We start from the raw sequence: 20,972 nt of genomic DNA on the forward strand, positions 1-20,972 counted from the left end.
TGCATAACAGGTTTTTTTATTATTTTTTACTATCTCCTTTTAACACAATATTTATTGACTATATTTATATCTGTACAAATAGGTAAACTGTTTACAGTACACTACCCAACAATGACAATGCTTCAATAATTTCTTACTATTTCTTATGTATTTTTCACTCTTAAATTCAAAAATGTTAATAAAAAAAAATTAGCTCTTGTTTAGGAGACACAGTAAACAATTTTTTCTCAAAGATAACGGGGATATTTGGTTTTCGAAAGTTGGCACACCTGTAAACTGACAAAACTCAACAATTAATGTTGTTTTGATTTTAAAAATATAAAATGCCAAGGAAATGTTTAAATTCAGTAGACAGTTTTAATTATATTTATGGTGGTATTACATTATTCACAGAAGCCAACATAACACCAATTGTGAAAACGGCTCATCAGCATTACTTTGGAATAAAAGTTGAAGACCAGGGTAAATTGTGGGCTCCACATATATTTGCTGTAACACGTGTTCAGTTACATTGAGAGAGTGACTAAAAAATAAGAAACGATCTTTGGCTGTGGCAGGCAAAGGCAGGATTGTCCATGGAAAAAAGAGAATTAGTAATATACCCTAATATTCCATCTGCTATTCGACTCATTCCAGATTCTAACAGTTTACCAGTTCCTACCCCACCAAAAAACTATGAATTAGAAGCAGGAAACAAAGGAGATGATGATGAAATGAAATGCGAAGGTGGATATAACAAGCCTTCCACATCGAAAGATCCTGATTTTGAGGAAATATATGAAAAACCACAAGATTTAGTTAAGCATAATTAAGTTATATTATTCGAGATTTAGACTTGTCATAAGAAGGCAGAAATTCTTGGATCAAGACTACAGCGATGGAACCTCCTTCAAGGTGATGTAAGGGTATCGGAGTACAGGAAGCGTCATGGAAATTTGCTCACTTTTTTACAGAAGAAGAACAAGCTTGTTGTTTGTCGCATTTCTAATGGAATATTAATTTGTTTACAATTAAATTATAATCCAACTGAATGGAGACTATTTATAGACTCCAACAAACTGAGTTTAAAAGCTGTATTACTCCATAATGGAAACAGCTTTCCTTCTATTCCTATTAGCCATGCAGTTCACGTGAAAGCGACTTATATAAACATGAAAGCTCTCCTTGAAGCAATCAATTACAATAAGAACAAGTGGAAGATCTGTAACAAAAGAAAAAACGAAGATGTCAGAAAAAGAAACAAGGGGACTGACGTCATTGAAAGGATAGCCACACTAAAATGGAGATAGGCAGGACAAATAGCTAGAATGACGAATGGGCGATGGACAAAGAGGTTATTGAAATGAAGACCAAGGAAAGACAGCAGAAGCGTCGGTCGACCACCTACACGATGGACTGACGATTTGAAAAGAGAAAATAAAAACTGGATGAGAGTGGCGCAAGGGTTGGAAACACGAAAAAAATTGATATGTTCAGCAGTGGACTTTTGAGACTAGATGACAATGATAATGATGACAGGATTTTATTATTCCCGATTCTCAGAATTACTGTCATATTTAAATAAAAATATCTCCTTTCAGATTACACCATCTCCACTATTGATAGTAAGTAGACCAAGAATTACTTCATATTTAAACAAAATCATTTCGTATTTGAATATTGTTAAATTATTTAAATGTTCAGAAATATAAAATACATAAATCAAATTATCTGACTTCATAGCCTCAACCGTAACGTACATTGTAAAGTAAGCTTAATTTTCAGCACGTTTTTTATTCTCGTGTGATATATACAACTTATATTAAATTATAAAAACTGCCTCACAGTTTTCGGCTAAACAAAGCTACAACAAAAATTTCATACTTCGAGTCATTTACATACTGAAACTATGTAACACCAGACAATTTTTAAATGAAAATCTGGGTACAGCGTTATTTAGTGTTTATGCAGGCTGTATCAAATAGAGGACGTGAGGTCTGTTGTATACTGGCATACGTAGATGCAGGATATAAGATTTAAATAAATGTATAATACACAGATATCGAATTATGTTACACAGAGCTTAATTTTGAATGAAAATTGTATGTTTATATTTGTGTATTCTTATCGACTAATTCAAAATCGCATATTCCGTATATTGGAAAGCCAAATTGGTAACGAACAGTCTGGCTTTAGAAATAGCTCAGGAATGACAGTGATCTTGATCAGCTCTTTATCCTCTTAAAAAATGGTGAGTTTTAAAAAAACGTCTATATCTATATCTGTTTTATCGACTACGAACGGCAAGATTGGATAACTATAATTTAAGGCTACCAAAAACTTCTTAATCAGCTTTTTCTTTCAGATGTTGCTATTTCATACCCGTTTTCGCCACTCGTTTCTATCCATAGTGTCTTCTTCACCTAAACTTTTCCCTCTCAAGGTCCTGCAACACACACTTTCCATCTTCTACTCGGTTTTCCCCTACCTCTCTTTCCATCAACAGTCCTATCCTTCGTTCCACATAGTTTTCATTTCTACATATGACGTGACCAAACCATTGCTGTCTTTTATATTGAATCTTCTTTGAAAACTGTAGTCACCCCAGCTCTTTCCCTGATCAAGTTGTTCCTGATCCTGTTCCTTTTAGTTTTACCCAACATCCACCGCAACATTTTCAGTTCAGTATCTCCATCTTCTTTTTCTATATTATTTTTACAGGTCACACTTTACCACCGTACACCAATGCAGGTCTCACCACATTCTTTTGTATCGTTTTTTCACCCCATTTTCTTTCAGTTAAACCACCCAGTCTGTAAGGTATTTAAATTCTCCTACTCGTCCTAGTTTCTCTCCGAGCAATTAGTATTTTAGCAGCTAATATTTTGTTACCAAAGTCTGCATACAAATTGATTAACATATAGGCAAATTTTATGAAATCCTCACTTAAATAGTTAAATAATTTTAAAAAAGATTAAAATATAAATAAAAATTACTATGGCAGCGGTTTAATTGAAAATTTTTCCAAGGAAGTGTCACCAGGGGCCTTAGTTGTGGAGTAATACGCAGCCCGATGCGCATTGCCCTGCCTCAAACCATCTACGATTTTTGCTATTGGCCGACTGATCTAAAAATGTCATATAGAAACATATGGGACATTTTCAATTCACGGCTATATTATACACTATATACAACAGTGACTTCCCTAACCCACGATACACTAACACAACGACGTTGCTCTACGCAGGCGATACCGCTCTCGTAACAATATCACGAGACGTAAACACAGTACTTAGGTATGCTCAAAATCACCTTGACCTGGTCGACAGGTGGTGCAGGAGATGGAGAGTAACACCTAACCCAAATAAAACTCAAATGATTCTCTTCAGACACCCCAGTCGCAGCAGATTCACCACACTGAACATAGCCAGAAGAAACAACCTTAGACTCTGGGGCGACCGACTACAGCTCCGCGACCGGATTGAGTATGTCGGTGTGGTTACTCAAACATTAAACTGGAGGCCCAATCTGCACATAGCATGTAACAAGGCTAGAGCAGAGTCGATGTACTCAATTCTCTTTGTGGTAACTTCGAAAGGACACACCCACGTACACTTATACATATTTACAAAACATTCATCAGGCCGGTCATCGAGTACAGATCCAACTTCTATATTTCGATGCACCGTCACCTCAAACAAAAACTGCTGGGACTGGAACGGGGAATCCTGTTTAGATTAAACAACAAACGTCGCGACTACCCCTCCGGCCTTATTCATCAACTGTCGAATATCCAGCCCATCAACTAGAGGCTTTCCTCTCTGAGCACTAGTTACACAATCAAAACCATCCGTGGCCAAAACTTCAAAGCCCAAAATATATTGAAAACTACCTGCTCATCTATCGGCAATGTATTCAAAAAAAAAACCTAAACCCAAACTTCCTTTTCCACCCACAAAATTACTGGCCCTTGCCAGCAACGAACTCCCTGATGAATACATTGACATCCTGGAGGCAACTCCCATCTTTTATTGTCGTATCAATCAGTAAATGCTCACTTCGAGCTTGCCTAGACAGGGAGGGATCGGTTTTCTGTGGTTTCCCGATCCCATTGCACAATTATATCTGTCTATTACAGAGGATACAGCCACAGCTGCCCTCACGCGAGTCACTACATTTACTAATTATTTAAATTGCATACATATAAATTCAGTCAATTTATAAACATATTTTTTTACTAATAAAACTCTGGAAAGGACCGTTTTAGCTCAACAACCTTTTCACCTCTGATTGTCCAGGATCCTCCTCCGCCGACAACAACCACGTCCTGAAGAGATGTAAAACCTATAACAGGACAAGAAATCATAAAACGAGAAAACATCCAACCCACAAATAAACGGCCATCGAGACATTCACGGCTAGACTGGTTTCGGCTCCCATATAGGGTCAGCTGCAACCTGGGAGTCAGTTGTAGGAGCTCTGCTCCTGTTCTTCTAACTGAGACTCTATGGCTGCACTATTTCCACCTTTTAAAAATATGTTTCCATTTAATTTTCATGTGATAAAATACCAATATTCCACCCAAGATGAAACATACTCAGAGGGCACTTTAAATGGACTGGTCGAAGTCCCTCTATAAAGCACCGTAAAAATGGATAAGTGACCATAGTTGATATTTGCGCCCAACAAACAACACGAGCCTGCGATCCAGGCTCCCGCTGAGCTACGTTCAAACTCTACATTGGCAGCTAACTGTATCGTTGACCTATTCTGCAGTTCCTGACACTATCCAGTGCCGGAGGTTTCAGCGATCAAGAAGTCACCAAAGCCACCAATCTCAGAAGCTACTGAGGCTCCAGGAGTACCCCCTGCCCTACTGCATGTGGTACGTACACCACGTAGGCGCAGCCATACCCCTACTAAGAAAACCGGCTGGCAAATTATTATAGGTTCCTGATGGTCTAGAAGAGGACGAAGTCGATGATGCTTTGACAGAAGAAGGTACCTGCAGAATAAGAAGATGACCACCGGAAGCTACTGTGCTGTGTTGTGTTTTATATACAAACTATTACAGACTTGATTTCGTAAGTTTTAGACTTTTTTTCTTGTACTAATGTAATTGTATTTCTTGCTATAAATATGTTTTTAATAAATTTCTTTCCAGCCATAGAGTCTTTAAAGGCGGGGAGGGGTGTCATCCAGGGACTTAGTCGTGGACTATGATTTTTGCTATTGGCCGACTGATCTGAACATCCCATATAGAAACATATAAATATGGGACATTTTCAATTCACGGCTAGTCTGGGGTTTCGGCTCCCATATAGTGTCTCCTGTATCCTGGAAGTCCGTTGTCGGGGCTCTGCTCCTGTTCTTTAAACTAAGAGTCTGTGGCTGGACTTTTTTAACTTTTATAAATGTGTTTTCATTTAATTTTCATGTGAGAAAATACCAAAGAGGGCATTTCGAGTGGACTGGTCGAAGTCTCTTTGTAAGGCACCGTGAGAATGAATAAGTGGTCATAGTTTTCCCGGCCCTTTCTTCTCATTTGGTGATAGAAGTTTGACTACTTATCTTGTTTTTACCTGGAAGAAATTGTAGAAAATGTTTATGTCTTAAAAGACTCATATTGCAGTGTCTTTGTACAGTGTATACACTGTACAATGAGTGATTCCTTCAAATTCTCTTAATTCCCTTTTTTCTAATTAAAAGCAAAAAGCAACGGAGCAAATTAAAATGCAACGGAGGGGTATCATCCAATCGCAAATTTTTGTCAGTCACGCTCACATTCCGTAGCTCACGTTTACGCCCGAGAAGCTAAATCACGTTCACGACAGATTACATCATGGCCGGTCGTGAATACCATTATTTTACTTAAGGCACCCAATAAACACGATAACTGGAAAGTAGCATGTGGCACAACGAAATCATACATTGAAGCAGTCTCTGAAAAAAACTTCACACCCAATAATTTAATGGACTAAGCTACTATACATAATATCTTTGATCCAAGTTTTTGTATGTTTAAGAGTTTTTAAGATACCAAAAGTTTTAAGTAACAAAAGTCCGTGCGCCGGTATGCCAATTTTCTGGTTATTCGAGCACCCTCAAAATTGAAATATTAATTATTACCCCGTTTCTTAGCATAAGCACGGCCACTCATTAAACCTCAAGCAAAACCTTAGAGGGTAAATAGACGCCTTCACTTAATCATAAATTAAATTAGTAGGTATAACATGTAAATTAAAATTACATCTCTCCTTATTAAAAAATTCACCCCTTATTCGTTCGCTAGTGGGTGTAATTCGCTCGGCAAACAAGTATTGCCACTTAACGGCCCTCTGCGATGGGAAAGAGAGCACTTGTACATTTTTTACGGACAATTTTTAATTTAGCACGAAATATTTTCGGAGCGTTATTTTTTCGTCAAGAATTTCGTGATTAACACGTCCGCCTTGCGACATTCCCGCTTTTGGGTTTTAGGTTTTCGGCTTTAATATTAGAGAAAGTCCTTGATTCCGCCGGAATGGAGATGAGAAATTAATAAAGATATCCGTTGTTTTTAAATTAGTAGTATATAAAGACATATTTATTTTTTTTTCCTTCTTGACTATCAGATTTCAGAAAAAACATACCGAATACTAAGAAGATGCTGGACTCTTTCCTTTATATAGCCATCTATACAACCAAATCAAAAAAACAGAAAAGAGACTATAACAACTAGTGGAAAAAAATCAAAACAAAAATGGGCCGGCATTTAACGTGTCGAAAGTTCAAATACAAAGTTACAGAGGCTCTTTGTAAAAGTCGTTCTGATGAGTCCTGTTAGGATTAAATACATATAAGCGACTATACAAAGGCACTATACGTGAAATCAAATCTTAACTGTCTTTTTTTAATCACGCATCAACCACGTAGGGTCATTAACGTATTTAGATTAATGTGACAGTTGACATTGACATGTATGTATATTACAATGTATGTTTTAGATCGTTTGAAGTTGTTGACAGTCTTTAAGATAAGAAATGATTTTTTGTATCTGTATTTTCTTCTAGGGCATCTCTTAGAGAGTTGGGTATGCTATATTTGAGTCGTTTACTGTTATATTTGGGGCACTGTACTAAAAAATGTTTTACCGTTAGAACACTGTTGCACACTTCACACACTGGTTTATTTTTGCGCTATAGTAAATAGTCATGAGTAAGTCGTGTATGGCCGATACGTAGACGGGTAAGTATCACTTGCTCTCTTCTGTCTTTTATTTTTGGTTTCCAAAGATGTGGATGTTTGTTGACTTCGTATAGCCTTGATGGAGTGTTGTTCCAAGTTTGTTGTCATTTTTGAATTATTTTTTGTTTTAAGTATGGTTTTAAATCGTTTTGTACCAATATGTTACTTTCTTCGGACATCGGGTTAGTTGGTGCGTTTTTAGCCAGTTTATCTAGAACTTCGTTACCTTCGATTCCGAAATGAGAAGGCACCCATAAAAAGTGAACTTGGATGTTCCTATTTGAAATGTTTTAAAGTTCTTTTTTACTAGGAAGTAGAAGGGGGTACTCACAGTACAATTGAGTCAGTGAGGATAATGAACTTGGAGAATCTGTTATTATTATACATCTTTCTTTGTTTTTGTTTTGTATTAACGATAGTGCTTTTAGAACTGCGAATAATTCAGCCGAAAAGATGGTTATAATTGACGCCAAATTAAAACTAACTAAGGAATCTTCCGAATAATTGCTGCTCCAACTCTGTCTTCATTTTTTTATGCATCGGTGTATACGTTGTAGGTATTGCCATATCTGTTTAATAGTGTATGAAACTATTGTTTAATGACGATTGATGATATCTCTGATTTTCTTAGGTTTGTTAGACTGATGTCGATAGCAATAGGTATTGTCCATGGTGCAGGATTGTAGATTGAAGAGGTATCATAGGTTTTTGGAAATTGAAAATTTAATTCGGATAAGTATGACTGTATAACCAAGTAAAAAGGATGATTCATTTAATGTGTTTGTTGGAATTTATTTGTAAATCGATCAGCAAAAATGTTATGCAGTACTGGATTATTTCCGTTTGATGACTATGTTGCTGCATATGTTAGGCTTAGATATTGATCTGAAAGAAAGAGTAAGTTCTCCACTTTCCCAATAGAGACTTTAAATGAGGCTTGTGTAGTGAGCACCTAAAGAAATACGTAGACATCTATTTTGGATAATATCCAGTTACTTTAGATGTGTTTTTTTGGAGGAGTAGTAGACGATAGCTCCGTAGTCACGTTTTGATCGAATTATGGATTTGTAAATAATTATTAAACTTGAATAATCGGCACCCCAGTTTTTAAAGGCAAGTAATCGTAGTAAATTTATACCAGGCAGACAGGATTTTTTCAGCTGTTAAATATGTGTTTTCCAAGTTAATTTTTCATCAAATGTCATACCCAAGAATCGGATTTCTTCTACATAATCTAGTTTTTGTTCGTGTAGATATAATTCTTTTGTTTGGATTTGATTTCTCTTTGAGAAACATATTGCTTTCGTTTTTGAAGTGTTAAACTGAAGTCCACTTTTAGCTGACCGTTTCTCAATGTGTGTTAACGCTATTTGAATGTGATAGTGAATCGTTGTTATGTTTTTTTCTCTACAGAAAATAACTAAGTCGTCAGCTTATTTGACGGGGTTTTCAATTTGTGTTAATATCGAATTTATTGCTACTAAGAATAAAGTTGTGCTTAAATTTGATCCTTGTTGTATACCATTTTATTGAATTTTTCTTTGAGAATATGTTCCGTCAACTCGAACTTGAAATTGTTTATTTTCAAGAAAATTTGAAATGTATATTAATATAATACCCTTTATTAACCAGTTGCTGAGTGTTTTAATGATTGAATATTTCCAAACTGTATCATATGCTTTCTTATATCAAAAATTCAAACACAGTGCTGTTTTATTGCGAATGCTTCGTGGATTTCTGATTCTAAGTCAACAAGGATGTCTAAAGTTGAGCGATGTTTTCGGAAACCACATTGTTCTGGAATAATTAATTTGTTTTATTCTAAAATACATATTCTGAAATACATTTTCTAATTCTTCCTCTATTATTGGTATACTTAGATCGTTATTGTTTTGATGGTAATATTCTATAGGATTTTTTTCTTCTTTTATTTTGATATCTACGAAATTGGAAGTAACATTTAAGTTACTTGAGTTATATTCATAAGTAGATGCTAGTATATTGGATATTTCTTTTGGGATTTTATAAATAGTGTTATTTTAAGTTAGAAAGTTGATTGATTTATAGGGTTTGGATCTAGACATTTTGTTGACTTTTTTCCATATAGTTTTTATAGGAGTTGAACTATGTATTGTGGTGACATATTCTCTCCAAGAGTCACGTTTGGCTTTTTTATGATATACCTAGCGACTGCTCCTAATTTTTAAATTCTATAGAGTTTACTTGAGTTTTGTGTCGTTTGAATTTATTAAAAGCTTGTTTCGATTTGTTTAATGCTTCTTTGCAGTCATGATCCCACCAAGGTACCGACTGATGTTTGTGATCGTACTTAATTATTCCAACGTACTTATTTGCTTATTCTATGATTACTTTTGCCAGTAAGTATATTGTTTTGTTTATATCTACATTTTCATTTAGGTTTTGTAGATTTCAACGTAATTTTGAAATTCTGTCCAATTTGCGCCTTTTAAGTTCCATTTTAGTTACGAGGTAGTTGATTGAAGTTCATTGCTTATATTGATACAGTAGTGATCACTATCATATAGATCTGGTAATACATTCCACATAAATCGCAAATACATAGATCTATACTAGAGTCTTCACCAGTTCTTATGTCAAAGCGCGTATGTTGTCCGTCGTTCCATTTTAGTTACGAGGTAGTTGATTGAAGTTCATTGCTTATATTGATACAGTAGTGATCACTATCATATAGATCTGGTAATACATTCCACATAGATAGCGAATACATAGATCTATACTAGAGTCTTCACCAGTTCTTATGTCAAAGCGCGTATGTTGTCCGTCGTTAAGGATATTTAAGTTGGCTTCTTCTATTATTTTTTCCATTTTTCGACCTAGAGATGTTAGTTTTGCTGAACCCCATAACGGATTATGTGCATTGAAATCTCCAATTATTATCCGTGGAGCAGGTAATTGATTTAATAGGTTTGAAATTTCTTTTGAATCGGGTTCTTTATTGGGAGGAATGTAAATATTGCAAATTGAAAAAGAAATTATGTCTGCGACACTAATTCCAATTGCTTCAATAGTTGTTCTGAGTTTTATTGGTTTAGCGTCATATCTTTTATGTAGATTGCTACCCTCCGCTAGCAATTTTCGCATTTTCTCGATGTCTAAAGAAACAATTGAAATTCTTTAAGTCATGAGCTTTGTTGTTTGTGAAGTTGGTTTCTTGTAAATATATCAAACTAGGTTTATGTTTTAAAATTAATAATTTTAACATTTCTAAATGGGTATAATACCCATTTATGTTCCATTGAAGTTTCTGTAGGCGCGTCGCTTTCTAAGTCTGTTTGAAGGTCCGACTTGATTTGCTTTAATATTTTATTTTTTATTCGAGTGCATTTGACTTTAATTTTTCGGTTCTTCAGGTAAGGTTATATATTAGTAGTTAATAGATCTGTGACCTCTACTGTTTCTTCTGTATATATTCTGTATACATTTTGGCGATACTCAACGGGTCTGGTGAGTTCTCACAGTTTTCAAAAAAGTCTAATAACTGTTCGTAAGTTAAAGGGTAGTTGGAGTTTGGGATATCAAATAAAGTTTTACAGTATCTTAGCATTTCTTCTAGTGTTTTTTGTGGTTTGATATTTTGATCTGATTTTACTTTTTTCTTTTTATTTTTTGGGAAAGTTTTAAAGTAACTCTTGAAGAAAAGATCATTTTAGCCGTGCCACTAAAGACAATTGAACAGATAGATCAAGAATTAGATTTATTTGTCAAAGATATTCAAGATTCAGCTTGGGATTGCACTCCCATACTGAACAAAAGTTAAAGGGAATAACTACCCTAAAGAAATTCGTGAATTAATAAAAGAAAAAAGAAAACCAAGAAGAAAATGGCAGCAAACGAGAGCCCCTCGAAACAAAACTAACCTAAACAATGCCAGCCAGCAACTTAAAAGAGAAATCCAGAAAATTAAGAATGAATCTATTAAATCTTATCTGGAAGAGTTAACAAACGACAGCAGCACAGAGTATTCGCTTTGGAAAGCTACAAAAAGAATTAAAAGGCCAATATTACATTCTCCTCCAATAAAACTGGAAGACGGTAGTTGGGCCAGAAATAATCAGCAGAAGGCAGAGAGATTTGCCACTCATCTAGAGAACACATTTAAGTTGCAAGATGACCAAGACGATGACCAGGATTGGCCTGAACCAAAGCAAATAGATGAGAATATCAAGCCAACTTCCCCAAAAGAAGTAGCTGAGTTAATTAAAGAACAAATCGACCCAAATAAAGCACCAGGTTATGAGCTAATTACCGGAAGACTGCTAAAAAATCTACCAAGAAAAGCTATCGTAAAATTAACAAATTTAATAAATGCTGCCTTTAGACTACAATATTTTCCAGATTTATGGAAGATAGCTGAGGTGATCCTGATACCAAAGCCTGGGAAACCCCCCAATGAGGTGACATCATATAGACCAATATCACTCCTACCTGTGATGTCCAAGGTGTTTGAAAAACTCCTCCTGCGAAGAATCCTACCAATAATTGAAGAAAAGAAAACAATTCCAGATCATCAATTTGGATTTAGAAATAAGCATTCGACAATTGACCAGGTGCATAGAATAACTACTATAATTGAAAGATCATTAGAGAAAAAAAAAGTCTGTTCTGCAACCCATAAGGGTTTGATACATAAACTTAAATCATTCATGCCTAAACAATATTCAAATATATTACAATCATATCTAGCCAACAGACATTTTAGAGTTAAACAAGAAGATGCGTACACTGATCTCAAGGATATTGAAGCAGATGTTCCACAAGGGAGTGTATTGGGTCCAGTCCTATATCTAATATACACGTGTGATATACCTGAACTAGAAGACGATACCATAGTTACCTTCGCAGATGACACTGCTGTCTTAGCGTAAGTGACACTATCGAAGAAGCTACAAAAAAACTACAAAATTCAATAAATAATATCCATGAATGGACCAAAAAATGGAAAATTAAGCTGAATGAGAATAAATCAGTCCATATAAATTTTACCAATAAGACAATTAATAATATTCCTATTAGAATAAATGATGTCCAAGTGCCTATTGCAACATCAGCAAAGTACTTGGGGATCACTCTTGATGCGAAACTTCGCTGGAAAGCTCACGTGAAGAAGAAAAGAGAAGAACTAGGCCTCCGCTACAAGAAAATGTATTGGTTAATGGGAAGACATTCCTCTCTATAAATAATAAACTCCTAATCTATAAACAAATACTGAGGCCAGTATGGACCTATGGCTGCCAACTCTGGGGCTGTGCCAAGCCTAGTAATATCAAAGTAATCCAAATATTCCAGAATAAAGTACTGAGGAATATCGTAGAGGCGCCTTGGTACGTTAGGAACAACGACCTTCACCGGGACCTCAAGATGGAAGACGTCAATCAGATAATCAAGAAATTTGCAGGAAGCCATGAACAACTACTCCATCATCATGTAAACGTCGAGGCTATCCAGCTCCTCGACAATACGAACCTGGAGAGAAGGCTTAAAAGAACAAAGACTTTTGAACTGGTATAATGAGTGAGTGAAAAGCAGAGTAAAGTGTTGAGCGAGTATGCATGCTAAATTTAATGCTAGTTATTAGAAATAATAGGAAAGATAGTAGTGAGTAGACACCTAATTTTAAGATTTCATTTGTAATTTAAGTTAGAAACAAATTGATAATTGGTCTTACTGACCAGATTTTAATGTAAGTACACTTCTGCGTCTTTAGTAAAAAAAAAATTTTTTGGTGTAATAAAATTAGGTTGCTCTGTAGATGTAGTAGCTGGTGGAGAGATTTGGGAGATTGTGCGTTTGTTTTGTGCTTTGCCTGTGTTTGTATGCATTGCCTTATTTTCTAGATCTATTTTTGGGTCGTTTGTTATTTGTGAATCTTCTTTGGTTGGCTGCATGTGTGGTTTTTGTCGTTGGATAGTTTGTGGTTAGGTTTTTTGTTGTGTGCTTTCTTCTTTTGATTATTGTTGTTTAGTGTTTGTCTGGGTTTTTTGAGTTGATAGATTAGTTGTATTTTCAATTGGGTCTATATTTGGAATTGGATTATTTGATGTTGAATTTAATCAGTGATGTTGATCAGTTTTTTGTTAAGTGGTTGGTTTGATTACATGTTTGGCAAGCTTGGTTATCTAATAATAGGCAAATCCTCATGTGCGATAAGAAAAGAATAAGGTTGGGGCTGGTTATTTAGTGGAGATATGTATGTTTGGCGTCTGATACTCAAAATATGCTGGAATTGTGGTGTTGATGTGCCTATTCTTAGGAATGTTATAGGTGACAGAAGATTTAATGCTTGTGATTTTAATGCAGATATTAGGACTGAGTATGGGATTGAGGGATAGGCATTGGACAATACTAATCGCTGACTGGCGCTAATTAGTCTACGAGCTTGTAAGAGTTGTTAGTTTATTTTAATTTTTTCATTTTTGTTTATAAAATCCTCAGCTAGTTTTTCGTTTGCTAAATATATACATACTCTATTATTTGATAATTTTAAACAGAAGATGATGTGGGTTGGTGGTATCAGAAAACTCAGAGCAGACAAGTAATCATCTAGTTTGGTATTTTTAATTGAATCAAAAATAATTGCTTGGTTTCTTGATAGAAATATATTGGATTGTGCTGTTTGATTGGTTACGGAAGAATATGTAGGTGATTCATTAAATTGGTTTGATGAGGAGCTGTTTGGTGTATTATTAGTTGTAGGAATTTTAGATTGAATAGAACTATTCATTTTTAGTAATCATTTGTAATTGGAGTACGACAAACAACCCTCGTAATCTGTAGTAGAACAGGTTTGGTACACCTGTCCTAGCTTTTGTAGGTTAAATATTTATATTCCGAAATAATATTCGATAATAGTAAAACTGTTATGATTAAAGTAACTTACTGTCTGTGTTGTATTTATTTTTGTTATTACACCACTGGATCACTAATTAACGAAAAGATTTTTAGTATTACAGTAGTTTTTAAGATAATTTTAAGAGGTCGATTTTAAATCACGTATTAGCTACTATGTTCAGAGTCGAATCTTAACTGCCTTTCTTTTACAACAATATTAGTTGTGTATTTAAATATAATTCTCAAACAAAATCACTTATTTCTCCGATTTTTATCCTCGTATCACACACAATACCAATATGTATTTAGCCGTAAAAATGTTTTATTCTTTTATTCTTTCTCATGGCCAAGATATCTGCATTATGTTTGTTCATTATCATAACGCCATTATTAATAAAATTTGTCAACTCCGAGAACTGTATAAAAATAATAATAAAGGAACCCTTACAAGACTCTTTAAAACTTCATTGCAAAATCTTCAGTATAATCACCTTTTCAAATATCCTCCCGCATATTAAAATATGCATAACCACCTCAAAAGGGTATAAGGACCTAAAGAAAAATTAATCTTTTATTTAGACCTAACCCATAACACCTATATCAATAAATTTTCATCGCCTACCCCTAGCGCATCATTATTATTTTCTCGGTGGTAGCCATAGCTCGTTATTCAGGAAAACCTTTCATTTTCGGTTTCCTTTGCCAAGTCGTATGTTACGTTTTTGTGAATAGAAATCAATTACTTCCAATATTAATGATTCTGTCGGTATAATGAATCCTGCTAAAGATGAAAGGAGAAAAAATCGGGATATAATTGTACAGTTCAGAACGGTGGTAGGTTCAAAGGACGTACGTGAACGTCAGATTAGATGGGAATTCGCACACGAGAAATCAGAAGATAGATATTTACTTATGTCTGCTCTGGATTATTAACAACGAAAAAAATATGCCAACTTGGTGGTTTATTTTCTGTCTTAAATATTAGCATATTTACTCGTATTGCTAATAATTTGGTATTTTTAAAGATTTATTTGTATATTAGACTTACCGTAATTTGTAGTATATGAATCTAAATAAGTACCTGAAACAAAAAAAATAATAAATACTATCTCCTTTTATAAATATGAGCATAATATTTGTCCTAAAAAGCGGTAAAAATTCTTTAATATAATGCAACGTGTTTTAAAAATTCGGCTATCATGTAGGTTGCGGACAATAAGCAAAAATCTAGTACAGGCTGCACAAATCCATTTTTTCTTTGAACTTTAGATGCTCCGGAGTTTTTAATGAACCAGGCTCTTTTCTCTCAGAGGCGTAACAATCTTTTCTGTCTGACTTTTTCTTCTTTTATGGCTAATTCTCTATCTTCTCAGAAAAGCTATAGAGATTGAAAAACAGCCGAATTGTCTCAATAAAATGGATGACGGCACCCGGTTGCCTTTGACATAAAGACCTCTCCTAAAGAAATCATTGAGCGCTCCACGTACCAATCCAAATCCCGTCGTCAGAAATCTTCACGTCAATCCCCATCCAAATGCCACGTCAGTGAACCACGTGTGACGGGTAGCTTTTCTATATAGCAGACTCAGTAAAATACAGGTTAAATTTAAATAAAAATATGTTCGAAGTAAACGACAAAATAAAATTATATCCTAGATAATATGTGCAATAAAATTTAAATACCAATACTAGCGATAGCAGTATCGACGGCTCTACGACAAACTGTTTAACACTTGCGAAAAACAAATACAATTAATGTTATAACGGTCGAAAGGAAAATACGATGTGGTAATACAAACACACACGCTAAAGAGAAGGATTGATCTTGTTTAGAGATGAACGGATCGATCAACACTCGATCTAGCAAGAAGCAGGAAGTGACTAATCAACACTTAGTCACGAAAAGGGTACGACTCAGATCAACACTTTTGGACTGGTTCGAAGCTGCCACTAGATCAACACTCCAGCAGAAGCGGTTAGCATTCGGTCAACACCTTAGGGGTAGTGGAGTTGTTCTCAGATCAACAGTCTGATAAAACTCCTGTCGGTTGGCCTTTAGTCAACAGTGTACGTTAACGGATTAACACAGACGGTGCAAAAAGGTATTAAAGCATTCAATGTCGAACATAACCTAGAAGTTATTGTGTGTGATCAGTGTATAAAGACAAACAAGGAACTAAGTCAAATGAAAAGTGAACTTGTAGTAGTAAGTAAACTATCATCCCACTTACAAAAATGTACGGAAGAGCAACAAGATTTAATTTCCTTATTAAAAGATAAATATAATAAAAATTCAGCCATACCCATACTAACGTCATCTAGCAAAAAAACTGTAAATAAGCAAGTCTGAGGAACTCAAGTTCTACCAGTCAAGAACCCACTAAATTGTCATTAAACATAAACACGAAGTCGACCTCATTCATACATGAATAAAAACAATCTAAAAACAGGACACTCATCTTGGAATACCCAATCGAAAAAAGAAAACAAATAAAAAACGGTTATTGGACAAAACGAATCGTCTACTGTAAACCGATATGAAAGCCGATGATCTTCTAAAATTCTTGGATGAGACGGTACCCTATATTACTTTTAGCTGCTTGGAATAGCATAGAACTGACAAATACTTCACATATAAGGTATCTTTCCCTTTCGATAAAATTGACGAAATCTACAGACCTAATATTTGGCCCAAAGAAGTTAGGAGATTTAACTTCAAAAGAAATTTTCAGCACTTAAAGAAGACAGAGAAAGAAACCTAGAAGCTCTACAAACTTTTATCAAAATAAACTAATTCGACAAGGTAAGCAAGTTATAGTTAATTTGCAGTGTATTTCAAAAGTCAATATCATCATTTTGATAATGATTTTCTTGCGGATCAAAATTTATATGACGTCATATGTTTTTCGGAGCACTGGCAAAGTAAAGAAAATTTGAAATTAATTAGCATCTCCGGCTTTTCATTGACTAATTTCTTTTTTAGGGTAAAAAAGAAACAAGGTGGAGTTGCAATTTATGTAAAAGAAAATCTTGTGTATTCTTCTCTTAATCTAAATAAATATAATATAGAGCAAAGTTCAGAATTTTGTGCAATTACTTCTTTTGATATTCAAAATCTATTAACATTTTTGGTCTAAAAGTAACTATAAACGATTATACTAGAATCACATCCCAGTCCAGTATTTTTCTGAAAATATCTACAGAGTGGGCGCATTTGAACCTTGTTTTTCTGACTATCGAGCTCAATTATTATTTATTGACTCTGAGCATAAAGCTATTGACACTAATCAAAGATCTTATTAAACACATTGCAGATGCCACTAAGGATCTCGATTTGTTCAAAGTACATAAGCAACAAAAATCTGAATATAATCGGCAGTAACAAATTGCTTCAAAGTCAGCTTACTGTGCTTTTATTACTAATTACAATAATAAACCTAGAGACGGCTAGAAAATATTAAATTTCGAATGAAACAACACAAGATCCAGTTCGGTACAATCTGATCTACTTTCGAACGAAATAAATCAATTTTTTAAAACAATTGCAGAGAATATAATTATTACATCTCTTCCACTAATAATGTAGATGTCGTCTTGAATTATAGAAATTATCCTTCTCCGAGCAAGTCCTTTGTTTGTCGCCATGTTGTGGAAGAAGAGGTCTCTTAAATAATGAAGTCTCCTAGTAATTCTAATTGTAGGAACGTTCACGAAATTAAAAACAAAATTTTAAAAGAACCTTACCAAATATCTTTCACTAATTCTATTAATTTATAAATCCGTAAACTAATTTTCGGAACCAAATTAGTTTACGGATTTATTTATCAGATGTCGCTATTGCGTCCAGATCGAAGCCAAAAACTGACAATTATAGACCCATTAGCAGTGTTTCTACTTTTGGGAAAATGATTGAAAAAGTTATCAAACAACAATCTTATTTCTATTTTGGGTGGCGATAGCTGTTGAAAATATTGTTACACACGTCATCATCGACGGTATAAATGAACAGCAGGAGTATTGCAGTAAGTACTGAACAGTGGGAAGCTCAGGAGACTGAGACACCAGAAACCTTGAAGAAGACATTAGAGAGGATGTTGAATGCGCGGTACAATGAAAATCGACGTGGTTTGTGAACGACGCGTTATTGGCATATCTCGCATCAGGGTGAAAACAAAATAGCTATATAAAGTGATAGACAATCGTAAATACATATTTCTGACTATTTGGTGGTCATTATTACGGTGCAGCCAAGTTAGAATAGCAAAACATTAACTATGAAAAGGATCACCACAAAAGTAATGCGACCAATTCGTGAGAATAGTTTTAGAGGACTCTGAGTTTTCAAAGCAGCAACTAACAAATCCACGGAGGAAGCTACAGTTACCTGAGAAACGGAATGCCAAACGTTTCAAACGCTTAAACGTTCTTCAACTCAAACTTTAAATGTTTGAGTTTTTGTTTTAATTATGGTCTATGTTACTTCTGAGGGAGAAGTGCGAGGTCGTAGTCTATATCACCTTGGGATTGGCACGAACAATTAAATGCCTAGATTACAATAGACTGCAATTGTAACAAAAAACTGGGGTGTGTAGGAGGAGAGATGTATAAGAAGAGTGGTCTATATATATATGGGATAAAATTGATAAAAGTAAAATAGATAACAATTAAGTAAAGAAGTATGAAAAAAAAAAATATTGAACGGAATGTGGCTAGGCTAGCAATGTAGGCAAGAGAATGACCACTAGAAACTCAAGGATGGATACGGCCAATTTGCATGCCTTTTAAAGACAGTAAATCAGGAAAATATGTATGATGGATAGAAAAAAAGATATGAAAAATGAATAGATATAATGAAAATTAACAAAGAAAACAAATTGAGGGCGCCAGAAGAGGGATACTACTCTAAAAAGAGTAACGGTCACTCTTCTAGGTATCGTATACTGCTAATATTAATTAAAGTTGATTTAATAAACAAAAATGCTGTAAATGTAAAAAGGTAAGGAAATATTAATAAAAAATTATATGCAAAACAAATTCAAGTTTATTAAATATAACTTCTTAGATTTTGACAATCTCTAAGTTACCAAAAAGTATATGAAAATTTCACAATATAATATTTTAAAAGAAATGTTGAAAACAACTATAACAAAAAGTTGAAAACTACACAGAATAACTCTGATATAGAGTGTACAACCTACATCTAGGTTAAAAAAACAACCCTAAACAAAATAATGCTAACGTTGGAAGAACGTATAGCCAAGTAAATATATTATACTAACCTACAATATGACCAAAAATATTGTTAAACACCTCTAAATTCAAATATAAACAAAGTAATATATAAATGGGAACAAGCCAAGTTAAACAATTGAAACGGTCTATTATCCTGAAGGGATAATAACCAGAGTTAATAACGCAAGATAAAATATAAAAAAAAAATTAGTTAAGTAAACAAATAATGAAATAATTAAAGTTAATAATGAAATAAATGGTTAATACAAAAAAACAATGGAAGATAATCTCTGGGTAGAATTTGAGCTCAAACTTACCGATACCTTACACCAAGGGGAGTTATATTAATTAATATATATATATATATATATATATATATATATATATATATATATATATATATATATATATATATATATAAATATGTTATATAAAAAAACCTATAACTGGTGAAACAAGATATATATATATATATATATATATATATATATATATATATATATATATATATATATAGTTCTGAAGCAAAAACCAACTGTCCTCCTAGGTGAAACAGTTGTCTGGAAGGATACTCCCGAATGACTTCCCGGCGTCCCAGCGAAGTCCTCCTTGAGGTCCGAAATTAGCACGAAGCTGGTGCTAATTGGCTCAGTTCCGATGGTTACTGTCCTGCCCTAGCTCTAGGTGCAGGCTGGAGAAAAAAATGAGGGTGGAGTAGACAATACCCCCTGGCTTGTCCCAATGACCCTGATTCTTATAGAGTTGAAGTGGTACTCTCCCTCGGATGTTCTGAGGGAAGTTTATAATTCCATGGGAGGTGGCTGAAAACAATTCCCCGTTACTTCTAGTCTCAACATTGATAAAAAGAAATCAAAGAAGAAGTGAGGAAAGTTTCTTTCAGCATAAGAAACCGGAGCAAAAAGATAATTATAGTAGATAAAAAAAACCCATCCAATCGGATGTAGCGTGACCTTGCTTCACATAGAGTAAAAATATAATGGCCTTGAACAAAATACTATATTAAAATATGAAATAATGAATCTGAATAATAGGATATGGATAAAATACTCTAATGTTCATTAAAATATCTGTGGAAATTGTAATAGATGTTAGAGATTTACGGAAAATTCAGAATTTTAATCAGATTCATGCCAGAATGATTGTAAGCGGCCATACTATACTTGAATTCGTGACCCAAGGTCATTCTGAATACCTTCAGGATGTGGGATGTGGGAACAAAAAGTTAGTTTTTATAATATAAAAAAAAATAGTTACCAGATAGCTACTCAATTCCGTGCTAGAAATTTCACATCAGCCTCCCGAGTTTCCGAAAACACCGTCAATTAAATGGTTACGGTTATACTTAAAACATTTAACTTCTTGAAGTGAAGGAAATTCTATGCATTAATTGGATTTTCTTTCGCTAACTACCACCTTTGTACCACTTCAAACTCTCGATCAAAAGTGAATTGTAATTCACATTTTGTTAACCAAGTTAACCAAGAGCCAGTTTCCACTTCCCCTAATCTCCTGTCATCTCTCTGGTCCGCAATGATACCAAATTTAGATCAGAGTGACAACTTAAATTATTAAAAATACACACTTAATGAGCAAATGAACACTTAAAGTTAGGCAACCCATACTATATCTCTGAAATGGCTTTA

The sequence above is a fragment of the Diabrotica undecimpunctata genome, chromosome 9 (assembly GCF_040954645.1).
Source record: "Diabrotica undecimpunctata isolate CICGRU chromosome 9, icDiaUnde3, whole genome shotgun sequence".
NCBI lineage: Eukaryota > Metazoa > Arthropoda > Insecta > Coleoptera > Chrysomelidae > Diabrotica > Diabrotica undecimpunctata.